Source organism: Branchiostoma belcheri, unplaced genomic scaffold, assembly GCF_001625305.1.
Source record: "Branchiostoma belcheri isolate BF01 breed outbred unplaced genomic scaffold, Haploidv18h27 scaffold17, whole genome shotgun sequence".
NCBI lineage: Eukaryota > Metazoa > Chordata > Leptocardii > Amphioxiformes > Branchiostomatidae > Branchiostoma > Branchiostoma belcheri.
In genome coordinates this window covers 3,473,017-3,497,790 of record NW_017803157.1, presented here as the reverse complement: position 1 = coordinate 3,497,790, position 24,774 = coordinate 3,473,017, and the positions used below count along the sequence as shown (strand labels likewise).

Genomic DNA, 24,774 nt, shown 5'->3' with positions numbered 1-24,774 from the left:
GCTGGCTTCATATTTTTCTGATTTGCAAAAAAAAAAAACATACATGCACTGAATGTTACAATACATGTGTACTCCCACCAGAACCAAGCTATACATAGATTCTCCTAACTACATGTTATCAATGGATTGATCAATCAATCATCTTGAATACAAATTACCTTGTAAATATGGATTGGAGGTGAGATGTTTAATGTGCATATATATTTAGTTGTTTCTTTATGCATTAAAAAGTTCTTCAGTACCAAGGACAGCTACCAGGAGGCCCATATTTGACCTTGACCTTCTGAAGATCTACCCACATAGCAAATATCATCACAATTTACTAATGCCTTAATGTTATAAGTTATGCTGGACACAAGTATGATGAAACACACATAATAAGATATTAAACAATACCTCCATTTTCATTTTACTTTGAAATTATGTCACTTGGTATTTTGGGGCTATTTTTAGACCAGCAATGTATGTGGTTCAAACCTTGCAAGTCTTTATTTTTTTCGCCCTGTCGCTTTAGATTTTTTTCTGAAAAAATCCGTAAACTAACAAATCAAATTGGTGTGGCCTTCTGACCAAATGAAGAGCATAATAAGACCTTAATCCACCTCACGCCTTCCTATCTGCAACCTGACCCCTGCAAGCTATGTGGGGAATCCCCAAAGGTCAGAGGTTAGTGTGTCTCCTCTAGTTCTACATTTCAAAATCTATTTCCTTTTGAAGAAGACTTTGACATTAACGTGTTGGTTTCTAACTGCCCATACAATACAAAAACAACAAGCAACATCGCATTTTTGCCTCACAGGTATCAATATACTATGGAAAAAGGTTGATTCAACTAACTACATTTTTAAAAAATTGACCATAAAATTGACCTTGAAAATCAAGATTTGCTGCACTCAAAATCACCTTTACTACATGTCATTTTGGCCTTTTTTCACGGCCAGAAAATCCAGGAAACACGTAACTGCATTGAGTCTGTCCTACACAGACCCAGCCAACTATCTCAACATCAATTAATTTCTTCCATCCGTCATTAAGCATCTCCTAAGGAGGTACCATCCGCCCGGTCCCGCCTAATTTAGCTTTCTCGTCTATCTTCCCAACCAGCACAAGATTCTTCGGGGCTGTTCTCGGGCTTGTTCCAAATGTCAGGCGTTATTTTGGTCTGACCCGGGCGCTCGTGTCCCCGGCTCCGGTCCCAAATCGCCCCTCGCTTCCTTTTCCAGCGTCTGTTCCTCTATATGTGGCAGAAAAACACACCCTCGGCTCTGGCCAAATTTAGACGCTGGAGTGTCTTCTGAGGAGATGACAGATGCCTGAGGCTCCTTAGGAGGGCACCGAGACAATCCTGATGTCTTAAAGATATACCTTCTACTTCTTGTCTTAGACCACACTGTCACTTGAACAATTGCGTAAAATGACTGTTCTCATACAACATTTTCCACAATTCTGACCTCTTTTGACAGGTATTTTTAAAAACAAAACACTAAGGGCTCCTTAAGGCACAGAGACAATGCTGATGTCTTATAGTTATACCTTCTACTTCTTGTCTTACAGCTTCTACTTTGTCTTAGACCATACTGTCACTTGAACAATTTTGTAAAAATATGTGCATTCACAATTCTGACTTTTAACTTTGACAAATATCTAAACAATACACTCAACAAAAAAGTTCTACTTCCTTTTAGACTACACTGTCACTAAAACTTCACTAAAACTTACAGAAATATAAACATAGGGGCAGATTTGCAAGCCTGAAAGTTTAAGTGTATAGATTCAATCAGAATATTTCTTTTTTATCAATGTCAATGGGATGGGAGAAAACACTTTTTGATCATACTTAACCTGCATGTAATTGAGACTGAGTATTGACCGCAGATACAGTCAAGATCGACTTGTAATTTCCTCAAAGTAGATCAAAGACATCTCTGTAATGAAAATTACTGGCTGGGTAACGTTGAGTAAGTCCTCAGGATCAGGCTAGGCACATCAAGTACCCTGCGTGTTATTGAATGATGTACTGTGCATTGATGTTCTTTTGGCTGGCTTCATTGAAATTGATGGTGGAAGGCGACCCTAGCATTATGCTTCAGACCACAGGTGAACCTGTGTCAGGCATGCTTAAATACCTCGGCTTTCTGGTGAAGGAAATAAAGATTTAAAGAGCATTTCTAATGCATACCGGGGATCGAAATACTGGGTGTATATGCAGGTTAGTACAGGTAAAATTGGACCTGTGCAGGTGTTTCTGAGGTCTATCTGCAACTGACCAGATGTAGGTATTTCTGATGTCTACCTGCACAGATCAGTACACTGTGTACTATATGCTGGTAAACTTGAAGCTGTGCAGGTATCTCTGATGTCTACCTGCACCTAACCTGCACTGGTCCATGTGCTGGGTATATGCAGGTTAGTACAGGTAAAATTGGGGCTGTGCAGGTATTTCTGATGTCTACCTGCACAGATCCATACACTGCGTACTACAGTATATGCTGGTAAAATTGGGGCTGTGCAGGTGTTTCTGATGTCTACCTGCACCTAGCCTTCATTGTTCCATGTACTGGGTATATGCAGGTAAAATTGGTGCTGTGCAGGTACCTGCACCTAACCCACTACTAGTCCATGAACTGGGTTTATATACATGTACATGTACTGTAAGTGTATGTGGAGGTGGTATAAAATATCTCAAAAAGTGACACCTATTGTAAAAGCTCTTTGCATCTTGAAGTTAACATCTTTCCCAAAAACTACTTCACAGCTGCACAAATGGTAAAGTCAGGCTTTACCTCAATGTTCTAGAAACACATTTACACCAGCCAAACACCCTGTTGAGTTGCAAACTCAAAGCCATAAACGCAGCTAAACAAGAAATTTGCATACACATGAGAGTGCTTTTGTGAGGGCACTGCAAACACTTCAACTAGTCATCATGGTCTAAAAGCTAGATGAACATCATTTTGTTGTGATGGCATGGACACTTTTTGGTACAAAGATAAGTGAGTATAACAAAGGGGAGGGACCACTGTTACTTGAAATGTACAGAATTCACCTTTTGTACACCTAAACTGTTTTAGGGCTTATTTCTTAAATAATAATCTTTTTCCTTGGCAAAAATGGAGAACTGTTTTCGCACCTCTATTTCCTGAATTTCAGTTATTAGTCAGCCACTAAGAGTGTCCTGTGGTGTGGTACACTTTTAAAAGGTGCTTTCATGTGGTCTACACATGTACATGTGTAATGAACCTGTATGATGAACAATCAGCACCAAGGACAGGTAGTGACTCACAATACTGAGGTGAAATGATGTCCGGACTATGCATGATGTACAAAATGACTAATAAACTAGTGGATACAAAGTATCTAATACCAGAAAAGAACAAGAAAGAGTATCGACATATAGTCATTGTTCCAACAAACGAATCACAATGAATGGATCGAACATAATACAAGACAGTGGGTACTAAATGAAACCTGAACCTTCAAAGAGAATTTACTATTGTTACAATGTATAATACATGCTTTCAAGTCCGAGAGTTATGAACCAAGGATTAAGGACTTAGGTGTTTTCCTAGAAGTATCGTAGAGTCGAACTCACTAGCAATTATAATGGAAATACCCATTTGTGGTATCAAAGAGGTGGTATTGGAGTTCTATTTTTCCCTAGAACTACAGTTAAGTAGAACTCGCAATTGTGATGGAAATACATATTCATAGTATCAAAGAGTTGGTACTAGAGTTCTTGTTTTTTCTTAGAACTATTGTAGAGTAGAACTAGCTAACCATTGTAATGGAAATGCCTATTCATGATGGCATTAAAGAGTTGGTATTGGAGTTCTCAAAGAAATAGCCCATTTTCTTCAGCAGTGGCCTCAGAAAAGTGCTCAGGCCAGTCTCCCCCGACGCCCATCCCGGCGCATGTTACCTTTCACAATTACCGGCGAAATGACCTTGGAGAAAACATAAATGACCTTGGAGGAAACATGGCGGTGTCCCGGAGGTGCCGTATTCCATTCACCTCGCCCATCTACCCCGTCTCCGAGGAGCTGGTCGTCATGGAAACAAGGTGTGCCGACGGGCGGAGTTAACACAGCGAGCGCCTGACTGGCATACTGAGGAAATCATCCTCCTGATTTAGACTGCAGGCTGGGCTGGACTGGAAGCCTCAAAATACTTTTTCAGACATAAACTGAACCCTTTGTATGGCCGTATGGGACGTTACATGGACGGTGCCCTACCATACATGACTGAACTTCTGAACCTCAGTAAGACACCTGGACTATTTGTATCAACTGGCAATTATGCCCGATACTTGCACTTCTAACTAGTATCTGATAAACCGGCAAATTTTGTATATAGATCATTTTTACCCAAGTGTTTTTCATGTGAATATGTCTCTTACTACATTTTTTTGGCCTAGGAAAAAAAAAAGTTGCTTCCTGTTTCCCAACCGACCGTAGAAAAAACTGCCAACCCTAGCCTTTTTTTGTGTATGGACCCTTGGCAAGAGATATAAATTTTTCGAGCTGACCGACCTTTCTTGGTTCCATCATCAGACTATATAGTCCTTCTTGTAGAAATTTCTGTAGTAATAACCTTATATCTAGAAACATTGTAGCCTGGTTACCAAACCTATTTTAGCTCCCGAGTCCTACATCCTCTCCGCAAATAGCTACAGTAAAATAGGTTTGGTAACCAGACTAGAACTATTGCAAGTTGCCTGTGTGTATTTCGAGCCCTGGCGGGTCTAATATAGCAGAAGCTACCTCACGACTTGCCCAAGGTGAGAGAAGCGGGTGTGTAATTGGGAGAACGGCCCTGCTGCCAATTTCACATCGGATGAGAGGAGCAACAGGTAGGCAGAAGATGATGGTACAAAGACACTGGTCTATATCCATTCTCTATTAGGCCACACCAATTTAATCAGTTTGGTTCTTGGATTCACCCGCTTCAATTTTTTCTGATGTGAAAAAAAAAATGTTCTCTCCCAATATGAAGATATGACTCAACTCCAAAATGCTCATATTTTCGCCTCAACAGTTGTCTTGTCTTCTTATAGTTGTTACAGCTTTTCCATCTGTCAATGCATGCAGTGGTTTGATTAAAAGCTTTTTAAAAATACATTGTTTGAATTACAAACCGGCCTAGTTCTGTTGACTTCTTTATGGCTCCTCTTGTAGCATTTGGAGCAACTATCCCCAACCTTTAGCTTTGTTATGCTAATTTTATGACATGCAAAGCCATTACAAACGTAAGATTGTCAAACACTGTTACAATACCATCAAGACTCTATATCCCTAAGTACAAGATGCATCAACTTGAAGACTTAAGAAAAGGAAGGCTTTTAATCCATAAGAGTTTACATACTTAGGCTAAGTTCATCCCATGATGAACACAGATTAGAAACGATGCTGAGACAAAATCCCTGTACAGCTTGTACTACAAGAGATTAAAAGCTCAGCAGGGCAAAAGGTAGTTTCTAAAAATCAGCACGGTCCTTCCTGGTCGCTTCTTTTCTCCAGTGTTATCTCTTACTAATGCCTTCACCCCTGACACAAGTGTAGGCTACTGTCTGCAGGTTTAGGCCAAAGCAATTTAATTCCTAGGTTCTTGGATTTCTTTAAGTAAGAATTAAGCAAGAGGATAAGATGTAAAGAGGAGGTTGGGAGGAAGATTTGAAAAAATGTTCACTCCCTAGTAGTAATGTATTCCATTAGGCGCAGTTCATAACTGTTAAAGTCATGTGTTCTGATGTCCAGACTTTGCATGATGTACAAATTGACTAATAAACTGTTAGGCGTACCAAGTTACTATCTTCCAACTTCTCAGATCAGGAAATTCATGTCTATTTTCGATTTTTGTGGTGGTACCAGTACACAGCCCTCACCTATACCAGTGTTAACACTGTGTATGTTGAATACAAACATTAATGTAGGTAAAACAGGATGATAGATAAAGGCAGTTATCCAAGGATGGAGACCATACATGTAATCTCGCAACTTCTCGGCTCAGAAAAGTGATGTCTATTTTCTGCAGTTGCGAGGTTCCGCCGAGCATGTAATGGATAATATGCCCTCCTGAACTCTGCAATGCAAATCCCACCGTGAGTCCTCCCCACGGGCGACGTAAGTATCTGCTTTTGTCAAAACCTTCTCCCTATCAGATCCTGAAGGATGCTAGTTTATGGTGTTTTGCAAGTATAAGTAGATCGTTGTGTAGTCGATCAATGTTGGGAGTATATATATATATATATATATATATATATATGCGATAGTGTTAATGTATGTCTTGATAGACAGACCACCTTGGGATGAGTTCAACCTTAGAAATATGTTATAACTGTGACATTGAATTTCACCTTGGAAAATGCTTTGGAAGGATGAAAAAAAGAACAAGTTAGAATTTTCTCCTAACATCATTTTCTCTTCTGTTCCAGACCTCGTATTTGAAGAAGATTTTGTTCAAAGCATGTAAGATTTCAACCTGTAACTTGACTGGGTTCTCAACAATTTTTTACAGCATAGGGGTCAGGTACATTGTACAGAAGGACAACTGTCTGCAACACAAGACACACACTAAAGGCCAAGGCCTACCACAAAGGGGGTCTGATATAATCCACAAAAAAATTTTAAATCCATCACATACCCAGGACTAGGATTATGCCTTATGATTTTGACTATTTGTTTTGGTTGACATGTCTTGTTTCTAATCATTGATTACTTGTACTCTTTGTTCATATTACTTATTATCTCTATGTTTAATTATTAATTTTGATTGTCTATGTCCTTTGTAACTTGTTCTGTTAGGCTACCTTGGAAATCAGTTGTCCTAAACTGATGGTACTACCCAACTGTTTTTAAGATCAATAAATAAAAAAAAATAACTAAACCTGAAAGTTTATTTCCTGCTTTTTTCAGGAGTGAAACAGGAAACACAACATTTTTTCTCATGCCTGATGTACATGTAGTAAGCAGAGCCTGTCAGGAATACAGAGTACTAAGTCATTCATCAACCCTGGGAAGAATGTGCTACAGTCTACGCACTAAAAAAGGAAGAAAAAAGATAATCCCTACCTGCCAACCCCAATTTTTTCAGGAGTGGAACATGGAACATGGGAAACACACCATTTATTTGTCTTAGGCCTGATGTACATGTAGTAAGCAGACCATGTCAGGAATACAGAGCACTAAGTCATTCTTCAACCCTGGGAAGAATGTGCTACAGTCTACGGGCTGACCTCGCCCAATTACAGCCCACTCCGCTGCCATCTATATTCTCATCCTTTTCCCACATCTCAAAACCAGCGCATCACTCGCTTCGTTGCTTCCAACACTTTGCGTCCGACGGTTGAGCGGCCCCGTTCTGTATACTCCATCTTTGGTAGTCTATCACAGTATCAGCTTTTGAAGCAGTGTATTAACAGTGGCCTTACTTACAAAAACATTGTACATTACATTTGCCATTTGTAATTTTGTTTCAATTATTCACAATTTGCTTTATTTTTTTAATTTTGGAAGATTTGTCTGTACCACGTTGATTTTGTGGAAGGATTGACATAACTGGTGTTTAAGATGTCAACCCTGAGACCAGAGTGTAAGGTTTAAACCATTCACACTTTGAAGGACCCATGCTCTTTTTGGTTTGATAAGTACAGTGGGATCTTTAACATGCTCAAGGTGCGACTGTCCTCAAACACAGACCTCTGGCTTAAAGTCCTATCCGAGAAGACGTCCCTAACCGTAGCTTAGGTACTAAATATCAAACCTACATGTATTGTGCTGCTTGATCCAAATCCAAATTTTGCCTTCAGCTGACAGAGTCCAATAAGGATATTTCTGTTGTATATGAGACTTAGGTGTGAGATCTGATGTTTATGTTGGCATTTGAGGCTGGATTTGTACTGCTTGTATGCGATGCTCATCTCTTCAGGAATTCGAAAGTGGGTTATTCAAGGAAAAACGTACTTCTGTCTGTAAAACCTAAAATGTACAATCAAACTCTGGCACAGCGACGCTTGGCTTCAAGAAATACAACAACCTAGTGTCCATTACACCACAAAGCCCTGAACTCTCCCTAAATATACACCACAGACTGTCTGATTGCTTTCCGAACACTTCTCGGAAGAACGTGCTGCACCCTTAATCACACGGCAGCAGCTTTGATGTGGTCCCTGCAGACGGCTGCCTCGCGACCGCGGCCGACCGCGTTAGCCCGCCGCTGCCCTGACTGGCATATCAAAAACCTCTTAAGCCTGGTGAGGCCTAGGAATAAAAATGTTGTGTTTCCTGGTTTAGTCCTGAAAAAATTAGGGTCGGTAGGTGGGGATTATCATGTTTTTCTTGATATTTTTGATGACTGGCATATCAAAAACTTCTTAAGCCTGGTGCGGCCTAGGAATGTAAATGTTGTGTTTCCTGGTTTAGTTATGAAAAAATTAGGGTAGGTAGGTAGGGATTGTCTTTTTTTTCAATAAACTTTGGCAATCTCTACTGATCCAACCTAATACAGTTTTCAAAAGCAAATTAGAACTTGTATGAGGGCACTTATATTTTCAATGTCAATGTTGGAAAACCAATTGTACAATGTTTTAGCACTCAGGTGTCAGATAATGGAGGTAGGAAAGGTTGATCAGCTCGAAAATGTACACGTATGTCCCTTGCAGGCGTCCACACAAAAAAGGCTAGGGTCGGCAATTTTTCTTGGGTCGGTTGGGCTAGCCCCCTGCTGTAGTGCTTGCACAACTGTGTGGCTCAAGGGCTACAGAAATGGAGATGGGCACCACCCCTGTATATGCTCCACAAGGAGTGGAAAGAGACCTTCTCTCTTTCTCTCTCTCAGTGGGGAAACAGGAAACACAACATTTTTTTCCAAGGCCTAATCGGCCAGACAGGAGAAAGGCGAACAAGCCAGGCTGACCATGACTGCACTGCTGATGGGCTGAGGGGCGGGGGGGCAGGTCTCCGTGGAGTGGCCAGTGATTTGTAATCTGGACTGCTTCAGTGGAAACTCCGTCGAGGCAGAACTGTTGCTGCACCACCTTGTGAGATTCCGTAATTTTGTTTTAATCCCTCAAAATTTGCTTGTTCTTTTTTAATATATGAAGATTAATCCGTACAACATTGATTTTGTGGAAGGATTGACATAACAGGTGACTATCATAAAGTTTGCTATCACCAGTTCAAAGATGTCAATCCTGAGACTACTAACGCGGTCTGCCATAACTGTTCTAAAAATCATAGAGCATCCAAAAGATCAACAACATCTTCCAATGATTTTTTTAATGATTAGGTAAATACAAGAAATGTTCTGGATGAGGAAATCTGTTTGATTTTCTGACATTTACTGCCATTTCTTAGCACATTTTGTCATAATTTTATACAAAAACATTTGACAAGCTACATGAGGAGTCCCAGCATTAGCAAGGGGTGGTGTGGCCTCATGATCACTAAAAGACTTCCATACAATGGTCATCATAGATGTTTCAAAAACTACATCCGGACATTTGAGAACGCATCTATTATAAGCAGCAACTCCAGTCAGAATTGCCTTGAGGACAGTCACCGAAACGTCGCCTGAATAAAACACTTGAATGGTTGCGTAATAATAAAAAGAGCCATTTTATTCAGCAGTTCTGCCAGTTTCCTGGGGCTTTCCAATAAATCCTATGCCACTGATGCAGGATGATTGTGGGGGTGGTGACAACGCAAAAGCTTTTTAAGAAATCGATCTACATGTAGTGTCTGGTCATTCCCTAACAAGTTCCAAGAACTGCACATCCAGACACTCAACATAATGATGTACGATGCTGACTTTTTACAGAAACTACTTGTATTTTCCAAGAACCATTGTCATAGAGTGGCACTCGTTGCCAACAAGTACAGTTGGGGCATCATCACTACAAGGCTTTAAACAACTCCTACAACTGATGCAAAAGCTTTTTAAGAAATCTATCTAGTGTCTGGTCATTCCCTAACAAGTTCCAAGAACTGCACATCCAGACACTCAGCATAATGACGCGAGATGCTGACTTTTTACAGAATACACTCATATTTTCCAAGAACTATCGTAGAGTGGAACTTGTTGCCAACAAGTACAGTAGGGGCATCCTCACTAGAACGTAGAAGGCTTTAAACAACTCCTGCAACAGATGCAAAAGCTTTTTAAGGAATCGATCTGATGTCTGGTCATTCCCTAACTAGTTCCAAGAACTGCACATCCAGACACTCAACATAATGACGCAAGATGCTGACTTTTTACAGAATTCACTCGTATTTTCCAAGAACTATCATAGAGTGGCACTTCTTGCCAACAAGTACAGTTGGGGCATCATCACTAGAAAGCTTTTTGAAAACTCCTGCAGTTAGATGTGCTAAGATTATATTGTGTATAACTGCAGCGTAGCGTGCCTGCAAAGCTGGACTGTGTTACACCAAAGTGCGGTTATGCCCTTTCCAACTGCCTCAAGAAGCAAGTAGAAGTTGAAACTGTACAAATGTAAATACATATAGTATTTAGTAGTTCACTTTAGTATGTATAATTTAAGTGAGATATTACCATAATTTTTTCCTGTTTATTCATAGCCTGTACTTGCAAGAGCACAAAAATAAAGGTCTTTCATTCATTCATTGTTCAAGAAGTGAGAAGAAGTTGAACCTGTAAATAGTAGTTCACATTAGTATGTTCAGTTTAAGTAAGATATTACTGTAATTTTTCCTGATTATTCATGACCTGTACTTGCAAGAGCACAAAAATAAAGGTCTTTCAATCATTCATTGTTCTCCATAGATGGATGACAACTGATGCAGCATGAGCTGCCTCTAGCTGGGAGGGATTTCGACGCTCCAGAGGCAAAAACCTGCCGATACCTTTTAGAGCTGTCACAGAGTAATTGGTATGTAAGGGAGGAAGACGCGAGGCTTGGGGTACATTATGTCTCATTCAAAGGATATCTATTCATGTTCTTCTGTGCAGGTGGTATTTCCAGCCTTGATCTGGCTGCAATTTCTTTCAAATGAACATGACATTTTCTATTTATAGACCTTGACTATCGCATCCATGTAGCTTTGGATTTTATATCTTTCAAATTGCAGGATTCCGACAAATCCTAACATTTTTCTGCAGGAAATCATTTTTATCTTCCCAATGCAGGTGTGTGTTTTGAGCAATTCATGACAATGAGCCAGTTTGGTAGAAGAGAAGGCTTTATCACACAGAGTTCTTGTGTATATTTTGAGGGCCTTCAGCCAATCCCAAAATGGATCATACTACAGCATACATGTACATTGTTCGAACTGTGAATCAGAGCCTATGTATATTACATAGTTGCATGGTAGCTAGCATCTGGGCTATTCTTAGAACAACAAATCAAGTAGGTTGGCATTTTGAGTATAGCCAATCCATTTTATGTATCTGTGCTGTGAGACAACTTCCCTTAATACATTTCTTCTGCTACAGAAAGGCAAAAAGACAGAGGGATAATTTCTGTGAAGGAAAGGTAACGTTTAACATCCAGCCTGCTAAGGTAGCCGTTTGGCACCAAATCTGTATTGGCTATGGGGTTAGGTAGCAGGGAGAAGGTTGATTAAGACAAAAAGGAAACATGTACATAATGCAGCACTACTGCTGTCCTTGGTGCTGAACTATGAGTTACAACTTCTTGTGATTGGCTGACCTGCTTTTCAAACAGACCAATCACAACATACATGTACCCAGTAAGCATGAAGACTGTTTTTTGGGGAGAGACCAAGTAGGGTCTTGGAGGGGGCATGGGTTGAAAATTATTGCATCACATCAAAGACGATTATGAAAAATGTGACTTTAAAAAGATATTAAAAAACAAGTACAAAACAAATTTTTACAAAACCAAGGTATAAAAGGATTTGTGTGTACCGCTGCCACGAACAAAAAAAAAAAGAGCACCAATGCTTCACCCCCTCAATGATTTATGGTTTGTCTCGTGACAGTTCCAAACAAGTGCAGGAGAATGTTGACATTTTTTCCCCAGGTCAGTCCTGGGTTATCTGCCACATGCATGGCGTGTAGGAGAGGGGAGGACGGCATTGACAGGAACTCACCATAACATTCCTCTATGGTCTGCCTGGCATAACAAATCAGGGCTTAAAAACACTGGGGGTGTATTACACCTTACACTTCACTTCACTGTCTGGTTTATCGTCTGTTGTTCCCCGTCTCCCAAGGGTTAGACGTGCTTGCACAATACTTCTGAGGCTTAGTGCAGGTAAAAATTGGAGCTATGCAGTTGTTTCTGATTTGTTGGTTCTCAGATTTGGTGACAGGGTTAACAGACGAAGGCCTGGCAAACCCCATCTTGTATTATCACTATAAAGGGTGGGGCATCCCCTACCAATATACGGTTGACCGATGATGATTATATGATAAACAGGCCTAGGCAATCTATGATAGCCTCAAATGCTACAATTGGAATTATGAAGTCAACATGCTAAGCATGTCTATAATCAAAAAAATTTTGAACTTTTAATCTAACCACTGCATTCATAGATGAAGTTAGGAAGAAAGGGACTTACTTCAACTGCTGGGGCCAAAATATGAGAATTTTGGAATTGATTCAGAATCTGCATACATTTCTTTCTTGCAAATCAGAAACAAATGAAGTAGGCAAATCTGAGAACCAACTGATTGAATTTGTTTTGCCTCTCTATAGGAAAAATGAATTTCCTTACCATAATCCTAGGTTTCATACCCCCAGTTTTACTATTATTTGAGGAATTCCACTCTACGCACGCAATACCTGTTGAAGATATACTTTTCAGCACAAACATTTTTTATCATCAATAGATCCTGTTGAAACCATAGTGTGCCACTCACTATTTATTATATATACACCTGGTGAATTTTGCATGAGCCTGTTGCCCTCTTCAAGCCTCTGCCTAATCTACAAAGCTTTTCCTACAGACGCCTGTTGCACAAAGCGATCGACAGAATAAAAGCCGCCACCACCGCCGGAGGTTTTTTTCCACAGATCAATAGTTCTACCTGGCAATACGAAAATGAGATCGCATAACGTTTCAGGAAGAGATATCAGATAAAAGTACATGGATGAGGGGCCAGGCCTATGCAAGGTTGTGTCAACACCACAGTTTTGTAACAGCAAATACTTTTTCTTATTTTTGTCTATTCTTATAACCTGGTCCAGTAAACTGGCCTTATGCATAACACACTACTTTTAAAGAGTTAGTATAAGCTGCATTATTGTATATTTTATTCCGGGCCTATAATGTAGGGTTGTGTCAATACCGCAGTTTTGTAACAGCAAAAATGTCTGTTTGGTTACTTTATTATTTATGACCAGGAAACAGTCTTTATGCGTAACACACCACTTTTATGCTAAGGTGAAAGCTGCATTTATTCTAATTTATATAGCATTAACTGTAACAATTGTTGCTGCATTTATTCCACAGCATTATTTGCAAAATGTATCTGTAGACAATGAATTAGGCAACCATGCAGAACTACTTTTGATTTTTATTGTGTTCAAAAAATTATTACTATAATGATCAGTATACCATAGTTTAAATTTATGATGAAATGCAGGTCTGGATTCAAACCTTGGACCCTACCTAAACCTATAACCTGTATTGCGTGTATACATTTTGTGTCAAATGGCTGCCTTAGCAGGCCAAAGGTTAAACAAAGCGTCTGCAGCCTGCACAACCAACTGTTGTATCCAGAACCGTGCTTGGGGCTAATCTAGATGAGGACTATCCAGAACCGTGCCTGATCCTAACCCTAACCCTAACCCATTCAGGCATAGAACTAGATGGGCATGGGGCAAATCTACCTTCTTGGATACGTGGGGACTATCCAGAACCATGTCTGATCGTAACCCTAACCCATTCAGGCATAGAACTACCAGAAGATAATTTATACGTGGGGCAACTCTACCTTCTTGGATACGTGGGGACTATTCAGAACCCTGCCTGATCGATCCTAACCCTAACCTTTTCAGGCATAGAACTACTGTAGTAGATAGGCAGCTTCTGGCTACGATAGAGACTATTCAGAACCGTTCCTGATCCTAACCCTAACCCTTTCAGCATCAAACTTCTGTAGTAGATAGATAGCTTCTTACTACGATAGAGACTATCCAGAACTGTGCCTGATCCTAACCCTAACCCATTCAGGCACAGGACTAGACAGGCGTGGTTGTGGATACAAATTAAAGACTATCCCTCTAACCCTTTCAGGCATCTAGATAGGCACGGCTCTGGATAGTCTACCCATATCCAGAACCGTTCCTTGGGCAAATTTACTTTCATGGACATGGATACATATGTACATGAGTCTATTCAAAACCCTGCCTGAACCTAACCCTAACCCTAACTCGAACCCATTTAGGCACGGACTAGACAGGCATGGTTCTGGAGACACACAATGACTCAATTCCAGTAGCTGATCCGGACTTGTTGACAGCCTAAGTGTTATCAGGTCCAGGCCCCCAGATAAAAGGTGTTTTATCAAACCCACATGTTTCCACACACACACACAACTGAAGGCCTCTCCACCATCACATGATGAGATACTTAAACTAAAAATATCTACATCCTAAGTGGTCTTCAATGTTTGTGTAGAAGGGTAAGGAGGGCTTGAAATACTGGGCGTATGTGTAAATTTTGTGCATCCAAAATTGGAGCTGTGTATCTAATTTTATGCACCGGTGCCCCTAGATATTTGTGTAGGTTTACTAGTATGTAATACTTGTAATAGTGGGTGTATGTGCAAAAAGGGCTCGAATACTGGGTGTACAATGTATGTGAACATTTTGTATATCCAAAATTGAAGCCGTGCACCTAATTTTTTTACTATGGATTTACTGGTGCCCCTAAATATTTGTGTAGGATGTGGTATGTGCACTACATAAATGTAAAGGTACTATTCACATTGTCACGAAATCCGGGAACCAACAAATCAAATTTGTACACAGGGCTCGAAATACTGGGTACATGTTTTGGAGCTGTGCACCCAATTTTTTTCTGTGGGTGCACCAGTGCACCCAAATATTTTTGTAGGTTTAACATACGTAAAGATGTTAAGTATATACATGTAGTATTTACAGCATATTCTTAATTAACATCTAAGTGTCAGAAAAATAATACAATCATGACATAGTAGTTTTTCTTGAAATGAAACATAATCATAGTTTTTATTTTATATGGTGCATCTAAAATATTTTTTGTGCACCCAATGTTTTAGGTTGGGTGCACCAGTGCACCTATTCTCAAAAATGAATTTCGAGCCCTGGTACATGTATGTCCCAGGGAAAAAATAAAATGTGATTCAACAGGAAGCTATTGCATACATAACAGGTAGGCAGCAATGTGGGTTATGTTGCCTCAATACCATCTGTCCATACGTCACTGAACATCACAGACTCCACGCCCACACCTGCATTTTTCTGAGGTCAGAAACGTATTGTGGGACATCAAAGTGGGTGAAAACATGAAACACTACAAACATTTTTACAACTTGAACGCCTACTTTTATATCTTGCCAAGCTTTTAATGTAACGTGTACAGGAAATTTGTAAAAATCTATTTTTTACACAAGGGTATACAAAGCGAAGCATTTATGGTATCAACTTTAAACTCAAGACTGTGACGCCTTGCACCTTCACTGGTCGATATGATGTTTAATGTTATGTGAAACAAAACTGAGACAACAGAAAAAATTTCAGGTTGGCTAGAATACTGAAGTCATTTATCATGATGAGGGTTCTCGCCAGAATATTTCTACAGCGTAGGTGTCAGATACAAAAGGGCAACTTTCTATGGTGCAAGTTGTGCATTGAGTCCCCAAAACATGACCACAGCAGGGGGTCTGGAATTTAAATTGAAATTCATAACCACCTGAGACACTGGTTCTTGTTTATTGACGGGCAAATTTTCTGAAGTTAATGTTTTCCCTTTGTGATATAGCTTCATTAAAAGTTCCATTTGCATTTTTTAAAAGATTTTTACTAAATTTTAGGAAGGTTCTCAAAAAAACGCCACTGCACTGGTTGAAAGACAGTGTAGGGGGTTCAATAACTGTGTAGGGGGCCCCTACGCTCAAATAGCCTAGTGACAACTATGACTATATATTCTACTTTCCTCTATAACAAGCATACATAAGAGCATAACAAACAGTATCTCTTCTTATCTGATTTAGTAGAATACTTTAATTACAGAAGAAAGGAAACCGGCTCTTGTTGGGCAAATAAGAACCTGTAGCCAAGACAAACACTTGTTGTTCTGAGTCTATATAAACGACAAATGTGAAATAAATTATGACCATAGAATATTCTGATACTTTGAGCCCTGACAAGGTATAGAGTGAAAATTGTCAAGACTCAAGAGCATCAATAAATTTTGGTATGTACAAATTTCTTCGTGCCCATAGTTTTGCAAATGGTCTCTTCTGCTAACATGCATTCTTGGTTAATATTCTTGTCCATATTTTCCCCCCTGTACTACGTACATGTGTGCATTGATTGTTTCAACTATGATTAAACGCAGAGTCTTGCCATGATTTATGCAAAATTCAGCTTCTCTATAAATTATAAATTATCCTTTCTACTTCACGCTAAATTAGAGTGGTTCCCAAAATATCACAAACATGTTAAGCGGAAGAGTATGATTACTGTGAATCCATGTATTTTCACTGGGAGTTCATTTCATGGAGAGAGGTTTTTCTTGGTGTGAGAAAAATGGACATGTTTGCAGAACTATAATTTATCATGTTCGCTGTGGTAGCAGGTACAGAAGAAAGAAAGTCGTGAATTATTTGTTCACGGTAATGTAAAATTTGCAGTACAGAAGTGACCACGAAAACCGCGAATAAATAAAAGTACAGAAGCTGTTGTGTTACGCTGAAGGGCGGTTATACCGGCTATACCCACATGTATACAAATACATGTACTGCAAATATAAAGTGATGTACAGTTACTGTATTGAAGCACGTTGGCAGAACGTACTGCACCTGCGCGAAACACGTAATGTATTGTACATAGCATTTCAGCAGAATGTCTCATATAAGGTTGTATTCGCTCATATAACATATTATAAGGTTAGCATTTCGACAGTAGTTTCCAAATGTTGTGTCAGAAAAGATATCCTCTGCAACAGGAAAAATTCTGATGCAACGTTGACCAAAAATCCATCGAAAACCGTGAAAATACAGGGTTCTGCGCACGTGCCGACGTGCTGGCTATACCTACACAAATACAGGTACTACAAATATAAAGTGATGTACAGTACTGAATGGATCCCCAGACTGTGCAAACAGAAATTATCTCAAAGGTCTTATCTCAGTAGAACAGATCTATCTACAGCAACATGCTACAGTCATTGCATCAGCTGTGACAATAGGTGATGCAAGTGTCCAGAATGCTCTGCAAGCAAAAGTAGAAAGGGAGGGAACTTTCACCCGCAAGAGAACAGGCAACTTGGAGTGCCACACTCTTGTGAAAGACACACTTACATCACTGTCAAGTCCCAACAGTAATGACAACCAAGCAACCCCCCATCATACCAAGGACAAGCTCTGCCGGAGGGTGAAAGCCCACATCCGTCAGACAGAAGACAACAAGATAGAAGAGCACTGTAGATCTCTGTCAGTGCAGGGAAATTGGGTAGAACTAATTGAATTGGAGCAATCTGACACAAAATGGAGAAGTTCTCTGTGTAACAGCCCTCGAGGCGTCTTTGAGTTTGCCCTAAGTGGTATGGTCAACTGGCTGCCTACACGAGACAATTTGGTACGATGGGGAAAAGTGCTGTCTTCAAACTGTCCCCTATGTCAAGGGCACCAAACCCTGAGGCATGTCTTGAACAGTTGTCCAGTAGCTCTAAGGGACACTAGGTACACCTGGCGTCACAACAGCGTCCTCAAGGAGTTGGTGACTACCCTCCAACAGTGGTACTCCAAGTCAGGACAACAGGTGGTCATCAGGTGCGACTTGAGCCGGGAGTCATCAGAAGTGGGCACACACACCACCATTCCACCGGACGTCCTACCCACGTCACTTGTGCCAGACATCACCATACAAGACCCGGTACAGAAAACACTGACTCTGGTTGAACTCACTGTCCCCTTCGAACAGAATGTTCACAATGCCGAGGACAGGAAAAGGGCAAAATATGAATCTTTGTTAGACGAAATCCATACTCATACGAGTTACAAAGTCACCCTTGTTACAATTGAAATCGGTAGCAGGGGGTGGGTAAGCAACAAGAACACCTCCAAGTTAAAATCACTGTGTCCTGGTAGCCACAAAGACCGTGAAGCACGTCACCTGAAAAACAGGCTAGGAAAAAGTGCTATCTGCACTTCATATGTGATCTACTGTGCCAGAAATACAGTGGGCTGGGAAACTCCCTCAGGACTGTTCGCAAGTGGTTAATAGTGCAATAAGTATTTAGGTGCAATATGCTAGCATGCCATTGTCCAACTGTATTATACTTGTTAGAATTTTTAAGCATTGTTGAGGTTTAAACTGTCTGACGCACACCAACTATAAGTTTACCTTGCGCCCCCTGGGTAATTAAACCCAGAGAAGGGGTCGTCCTAGGCATTTTAACATATTCGTCTTGTGTAAGTTTGTCTCAAAATTGCAATAAAGATGATTTTAACCCCCAGCATTTCGACAGTAGTTTCCAAATGTTGTGTCAGAAAAGATATCCTCTGCAACAGGAAAAATTCTGATGCAACGTTGACCAAAAATCCATCGAAAACCGTGAAAATACAGGGTTCTGCGCACGTGCCGACGTGCTGGCTATACCTACACAAATACAGGTACTACAAATATAAAGTGATGTACAGTACTGAATGGATCCCCAGACTGTGCAAACAGAAATTAACCCAGCTTCTACAAGCACTGTTAATATTTTATGATTTCATTAAAAGTCTTGTGTCAACACCGATATCTCACCCCACCAGACATGCAACCAACCAACAGGTCATTTTTTACATCCTCACCGAGAATAATGACATCAAAGAGGCTTAGGACGACAGGCTATACATAAAGGCCTGTATAAACAGTGTGTAAGCTTAGCTAGATCAACAGCTTGAGCTGGAGACACTGCCATTTCAGTTTTCACGTCATCCAGTGCAATGTTAGGGCAGGAAAATACAAAAAAAATTATGGATGAGGAAACCTGTCTGATATTGACATTTACTTGTCATAGAGGCACTGCAATTTAAGTTTTAACGTCATCCTCAGTGTGCAAGACAGGGAACAACAGACGTTAAACCAGATAGTGAGTGAGTGATCCAATTTGCAATTTCAGGGCAGGAGAAGAAAAATATTCTGGATGAGGAAATCTGTCTGATATTGACAATTAGTGCCATTACTTATCACATTTTTGTTTACTCGAAGTGTCTAAAATTACCCCAAAACCTGTATCCCATTCATAAAGATTTTTTGGAACCACTAATAAAATGCTAGAACCAGCCTCAAGTACTAGTATACAAAACAAGCAACTGCTTTCCATCAGTGACATCAAAATACACTGATACAAATTATGGCAACACTTCAATTACAGTACTAGTATAGACAAATACTAGTACTAAATGTGCTTTAGTGAGACTTATGTGAGAGCCTGTAGTTTTAGTTAAAGTATAACAAAATGTCAATACTGTATCTATATCTTTTTTATGCATTATAGATGTAATGTTCACATTTTCCCATGACCAAACACATGCCTTACCTTCTAACCTACATTTTAGACGCGTGAGTCACTCATAGAACAAACAACTTGACGATAAAATACAACCTGGACACTTATGTTTCACAGGTGGTCATGCCTTAACAAAGCACAGGAAGACTCAAGACAGCTTTAAGGAGAAAAGTAAACCCAACATGGCATTCCTGAAGAAAGTAAGTCATGCACATTGTAAATGTGGTCATTGTAAACTAACCAGGGCTCTAGCCAGCACACGTTTTTCTGTCATTTCCAGGAAATTTGTGGTGTGCGAAAGAAAAATTGTTAAGTTAAACCAATATGTCAACCGTGTTGGACAAAAGTGACAAAAATCTTGAGTAAAATATAAAAACATCCAAAGGAACACCACCAACCACTCTCAACCCCATGATTTGATTCTCAAAATGTGAGAAATTGTGTTTTCAAAGGCTTAAATTTTAAAAATACAACCCCCATAGATTGTGAGCACTCTCCCCCAAGCAGATCATAAACCTGGGCTGACAGAAAAAGATTTAGAGCTAGCTAGAGCCCTGAAACTAATCCTTGTCAAAGTAGAACAATGAAGTGTCTGAGTGAAGCCTTGTCCTCAGCATTTTTGAGAATCCAACTGCTAAAAAAATACACCTAAATTATAAAGCTTTTCCCCAGTTTTCCTTGAAATTCGATTGTAAACTGGTACTCTCAATATCTTTTCCTCAACATTCAAGTCTTCATTATTTCATTAGCTTCTCAAAGCAGGATTCTTTTTCCATTTTCAGGGTTGCCCCCCTCCCCCTTTCCCTATGATACTTTACTGTAAATCACAAGTTTTTCACAATACTTTTATGTTCACAGTTTTCATGGCCACTTCAATAACTTATCATTACCATGAACAAATAATTTGCCAACTTTCTTTTTCGTTCACCTGCCGCCACTGCGAGCATGTAGTTCCGCAAACAAGTCCGTTTTTCTCAGACTGCGAATTTTTGCTACCGTGAACATAGAGTGAATTACAGTATGTAGCGTTGACTCAGAACTTCCTTGTATACACAAGACACCACTGGGGGGTGTGGTGAACTATTGGTGATAGGACTACTACTTAAGCCATAGTAACCCTAAACAACAGATAAGATGAAACGATTTCACTTTGCCAGTCCGAATGCCTTGACGTCAACAGCCACTTAACCAGTAAGCTAATTATCAAGAAAAAAAACTCCAACAGGGTTTGGGTCTTGACATGATATATTTAGAACTTCCTAGAAAATTGAGTACAGAATTTGATTATCCAACTAAAGAAATCATTCTGTAAAAGACTACAGCTTACTTGTATTCTTAAGATTGATAGTGTAGGGCTTGAAATTTATTTTTGGATATAGCTAGCTGCCTGGTACACCTAACCTAAAAATTTGGGTGCACAGAAATATGTTGGGTGCACAACGTCAAATTAAGTAGAAACCTACGCAGCTTGTACAATACTGGTGTGTTACAACTAAAGGCGACTAACCAACTATGCAAAACAAACAAATAAAACAGGTTTGGCTATGCAAACCTGTCACAAATTTTATCAGTATGGCCTTGCCACCATAGATGACCTTTCACACTCAGTGCTGGCTACTATTCCATTAAGTACCAGAGGTATCAACCAAGGATTGAGGTGTTCAAGAATTCATTCTTTCCTAGAACTATCGCAGAGTGGAACTCGCTGTTACCAAGTACAGTAGGGGCATTGTCATTAGATAGCTTTAAACAATGTCTAGAGTTAAATGTTCAAGGGTTAGGTGTAAGAAGTCGATCAGTGTAATGTAGCCAGCTGCCGCCGTGCCACGTGCCTGCGAAGCTGGTGTGTTACGCCGAAAGGCGGTTATACCGACTATACAGATACAGATATAGACAGATAACAACTCTTTGGCCAGGCCCTTTATTTCAGTACCAAGGCAATCCCCTGATTTATGCATGTAGGGCAAATATTCTTTGGGGATTCTTTAATTATTCAACAGTTCCTGTAATTCGACCTCTCATCAACACAATTAAGAAGTGGGGAGGGGGGCCCTTGTTACAATATGACATTCAGGAACATGGCATTTTTGTTGTTTTTTTACACACGTTAAATTATTCAACCCTGAAATTGTACAAAGTATGTACACTTGGCCTTATTAGAATATGACACTCAGAAATGGAGAACATGGCGTTTTTTTCCAACCTTCAAGTATTTATTTGTTTTTGTTTGTTTCTTTCGCATAACCGGCTTTTTCAGGCATAACACCAGTTTTGTATATTAAGTTCAAGCTGCATAAGATCGGATTGTGGGGTTTGAACCACTCACACTGGGAAGGACCCCTTACTCTTTTTCCTTTACTTATTAATAACCTTAAAATTGTACAAAGTACGCTCTTTGGCCTTAGCCCCTTGAAGAGTTCAAGAGAGGATGGTCAGGGGTCTTGTTTACAATGCTTCATTGTTACAGTTTCAACAGTAGATCATAAATAATAATGCCTGCAAATGCAGAGATCATACAGATTATATGCTAATCGCATACAATGGCATTTTATACTTCATTCAACATCATATCAAGGAGGTTGATCCTTGATCATATCTAGTCCACAGCGGTTCGTTGCAATAGGTTTTTAAAAGCTGCAACTGGGATTCTCAATAGATAGATGTGCAGAATAAACAACATATCAGACCTGAACCCGAATTTAGGTAGACACGTATCCCTTACATTCCATACTAGCCATGTCCAAGCAAATATAACATAGGGTTAAAAGACAGGAATCAGAAATGACCAAAATGAACGGACACAAACCATATACCAGTCCTCAGTCACCCTTTATGTATGCATTTTGTACCATTGTGTAAAATATATGTACATGTATATATTTATCGGAGCTACTTTAAATGATATGAATTTATCTTTGTTATGCATTTTGTCTGACCCTTCCCTCTTCCCTCATGACCTCAATGAAAAGTGGCCTGTAGGCTGATTTTAGCCTCTTATGAATAAAACAAGGGTTCAATCAACGCCAATAGAAATGAATGGGACCATTCAGGACAACATGGGAACTGCTGTTGAACAAAACCAATGGACCACAAGGGTGAGCTTACCATAGCTTTTAGTCCAGAGTGTCTCTCAATTTTGCTATTCAAATCTGTTCAGACCAGGTTAGCCACTGAAAATGCAGTTGTACAAGGCATAAGCTGGTGTGTTACGCTGAGGGTTGGTTATACCGGCTATACAGATACAGAAGCGGTGTGTTACACCGAAGGGCGGTTATACCGGCTATACAGATACAGAAGCTGGTGTGTTACACCAAAGGGTGGTCATACTGGCTATACAGATACATAAGCTGGTATGTTACAACGAAGGGCGGTTATACCGGCTATACAGATACAAAAGCTGGTGTGTTACGCCGAAGGGCGGTTATACCGGCTATACAGATACAGAAGCTGGTGTGCTACGCCGAAGGGCAGTTATACTGGCTATACAGATACAGAAGCTGGTGTGTTACACTGAAGGGTGGTTATACCTGCTATACAGATACAGAAGCTGGTGTGTTACAGTGAAGAGGCTGAGCGGTTATATTGGCTGTACAGATACAAATGCTGGTGTGTTACACAGAAGGACGGTTATACCAGCTATACAACTATAGATACAAATACTCTATAAGATGTACTAAGGGCCATAAGTCATAAGCCATGGGTCATAGCACAAAGGTGACTAAACTTGCCTTTAATTTTCAAAGAAAAATTATGTACGACTGAAAATCAACAACTGAGGATGAAGACACAAAAGACCATCCATAGGACATTCACTAAGCAACTTGCTTTGCCAGTCCCACAGAATGACACATACTACATAACATTAACACAACAGTGTATGCATTTTGCCATGTAAAATGTCTTCATCAATGCAGGAATTATCTGAAGAGCTGTTGACTTCTGGGGTCACTTAAGGAATTCAATCATGGCTATTACAGATAAGAAACAAGTGGTACATTACTGAAGCAACAGGTTCACATGTAATACAACAACAGTAGCTGAAATCTACACCCAACCATTCCAAAAGGATAACAATGAAAACAGTGTTACACTATAGACTGTACATGTGTGTGTACGTGCGTGTGTGTGAATACATGAAAGTATATACCAATTTGCACATGTACATCATATACAATTTTGAATGCAACATTGTTCTGTCTAACTACAATGGCTGTTTTATTCATTCATTCATTCCATCTAATTATTCATTCATTCATTCATTCATTCATTCATTCATTCATTCATTCATTCATTCATTCATTCATCCACCCATCCATTCATTCCTTCTAATCAGTCATTCATTTATTCATTCAAAGTACTGGGTAGTATGTATTTTCATACTAGTACACACAACTTACAAGCCAAACAATGTTACAGTACCATTGTTCTGATAACTTTCAAAGTGGCTTTCTTTTCGAACTTCCATGAAAACATATGGCAACAGATTTGGATACAGATGTACAAAAAACAGAATAATCAATAAATTCTCATTTGTTACAGAGAAATATCAAATCTTACTAGGCTGTGTCACAGTGAAATTTTTGCTTTTCATTTTCATCTGCTAAAAACAGTAAACATTTTTGTATTTCCTTCTCTGAATGATGGCAAACAGAGAACATTCTGAAACTGCCCCTGCTCTCTACACATGACAGAGCCCATAGCCCACCTCATACACCACAGCATAATGATCCCCCCTGACCAAACATTGTAATGGATATGAGATGTTTGTTTTTGTTGACACCTTCCCCCTATGGTCACACTGTGAAAATGTCAAGCCCCCCTCCCCCTTTCACAGGAACAACACGCAGGGCTGGAAATACTGGATGCATGTGCACCTTAGTGCACCCAAATTTGGAGCTGTGCACCCAATTTTATTCTGTGGGTGCACCAGTGCACCCAAATATTTTCATAGGTTTAACGTATGCATGTATTGTAAAGATGTTAAATATATAGTAGTTACAGGATATTCTTAACAACTAGATCTAAGTGTCAGAAAAAATAATACAATCATTGTTATAGTACTTTCCTTGAAATGAAACATAATCAT

General features: G+C 39.7%; 1 protein-coding gene across 16 annotated transcripts in view; it reads right to left on the bottom strand.

Moving 5' to 3' along the window:
• The window catches only part of LOC109466742 (calcium/calmodulin-dependent protein kinase type II subunit delta-like), a 92,081-nt gene that overhangs the window by 64,523 nt on the left and 2,784 nt on the right, over nucleotides 1-24,774 (bottom strand). The gene's annotated exons all lie outside the window — the stretch shown is intronic.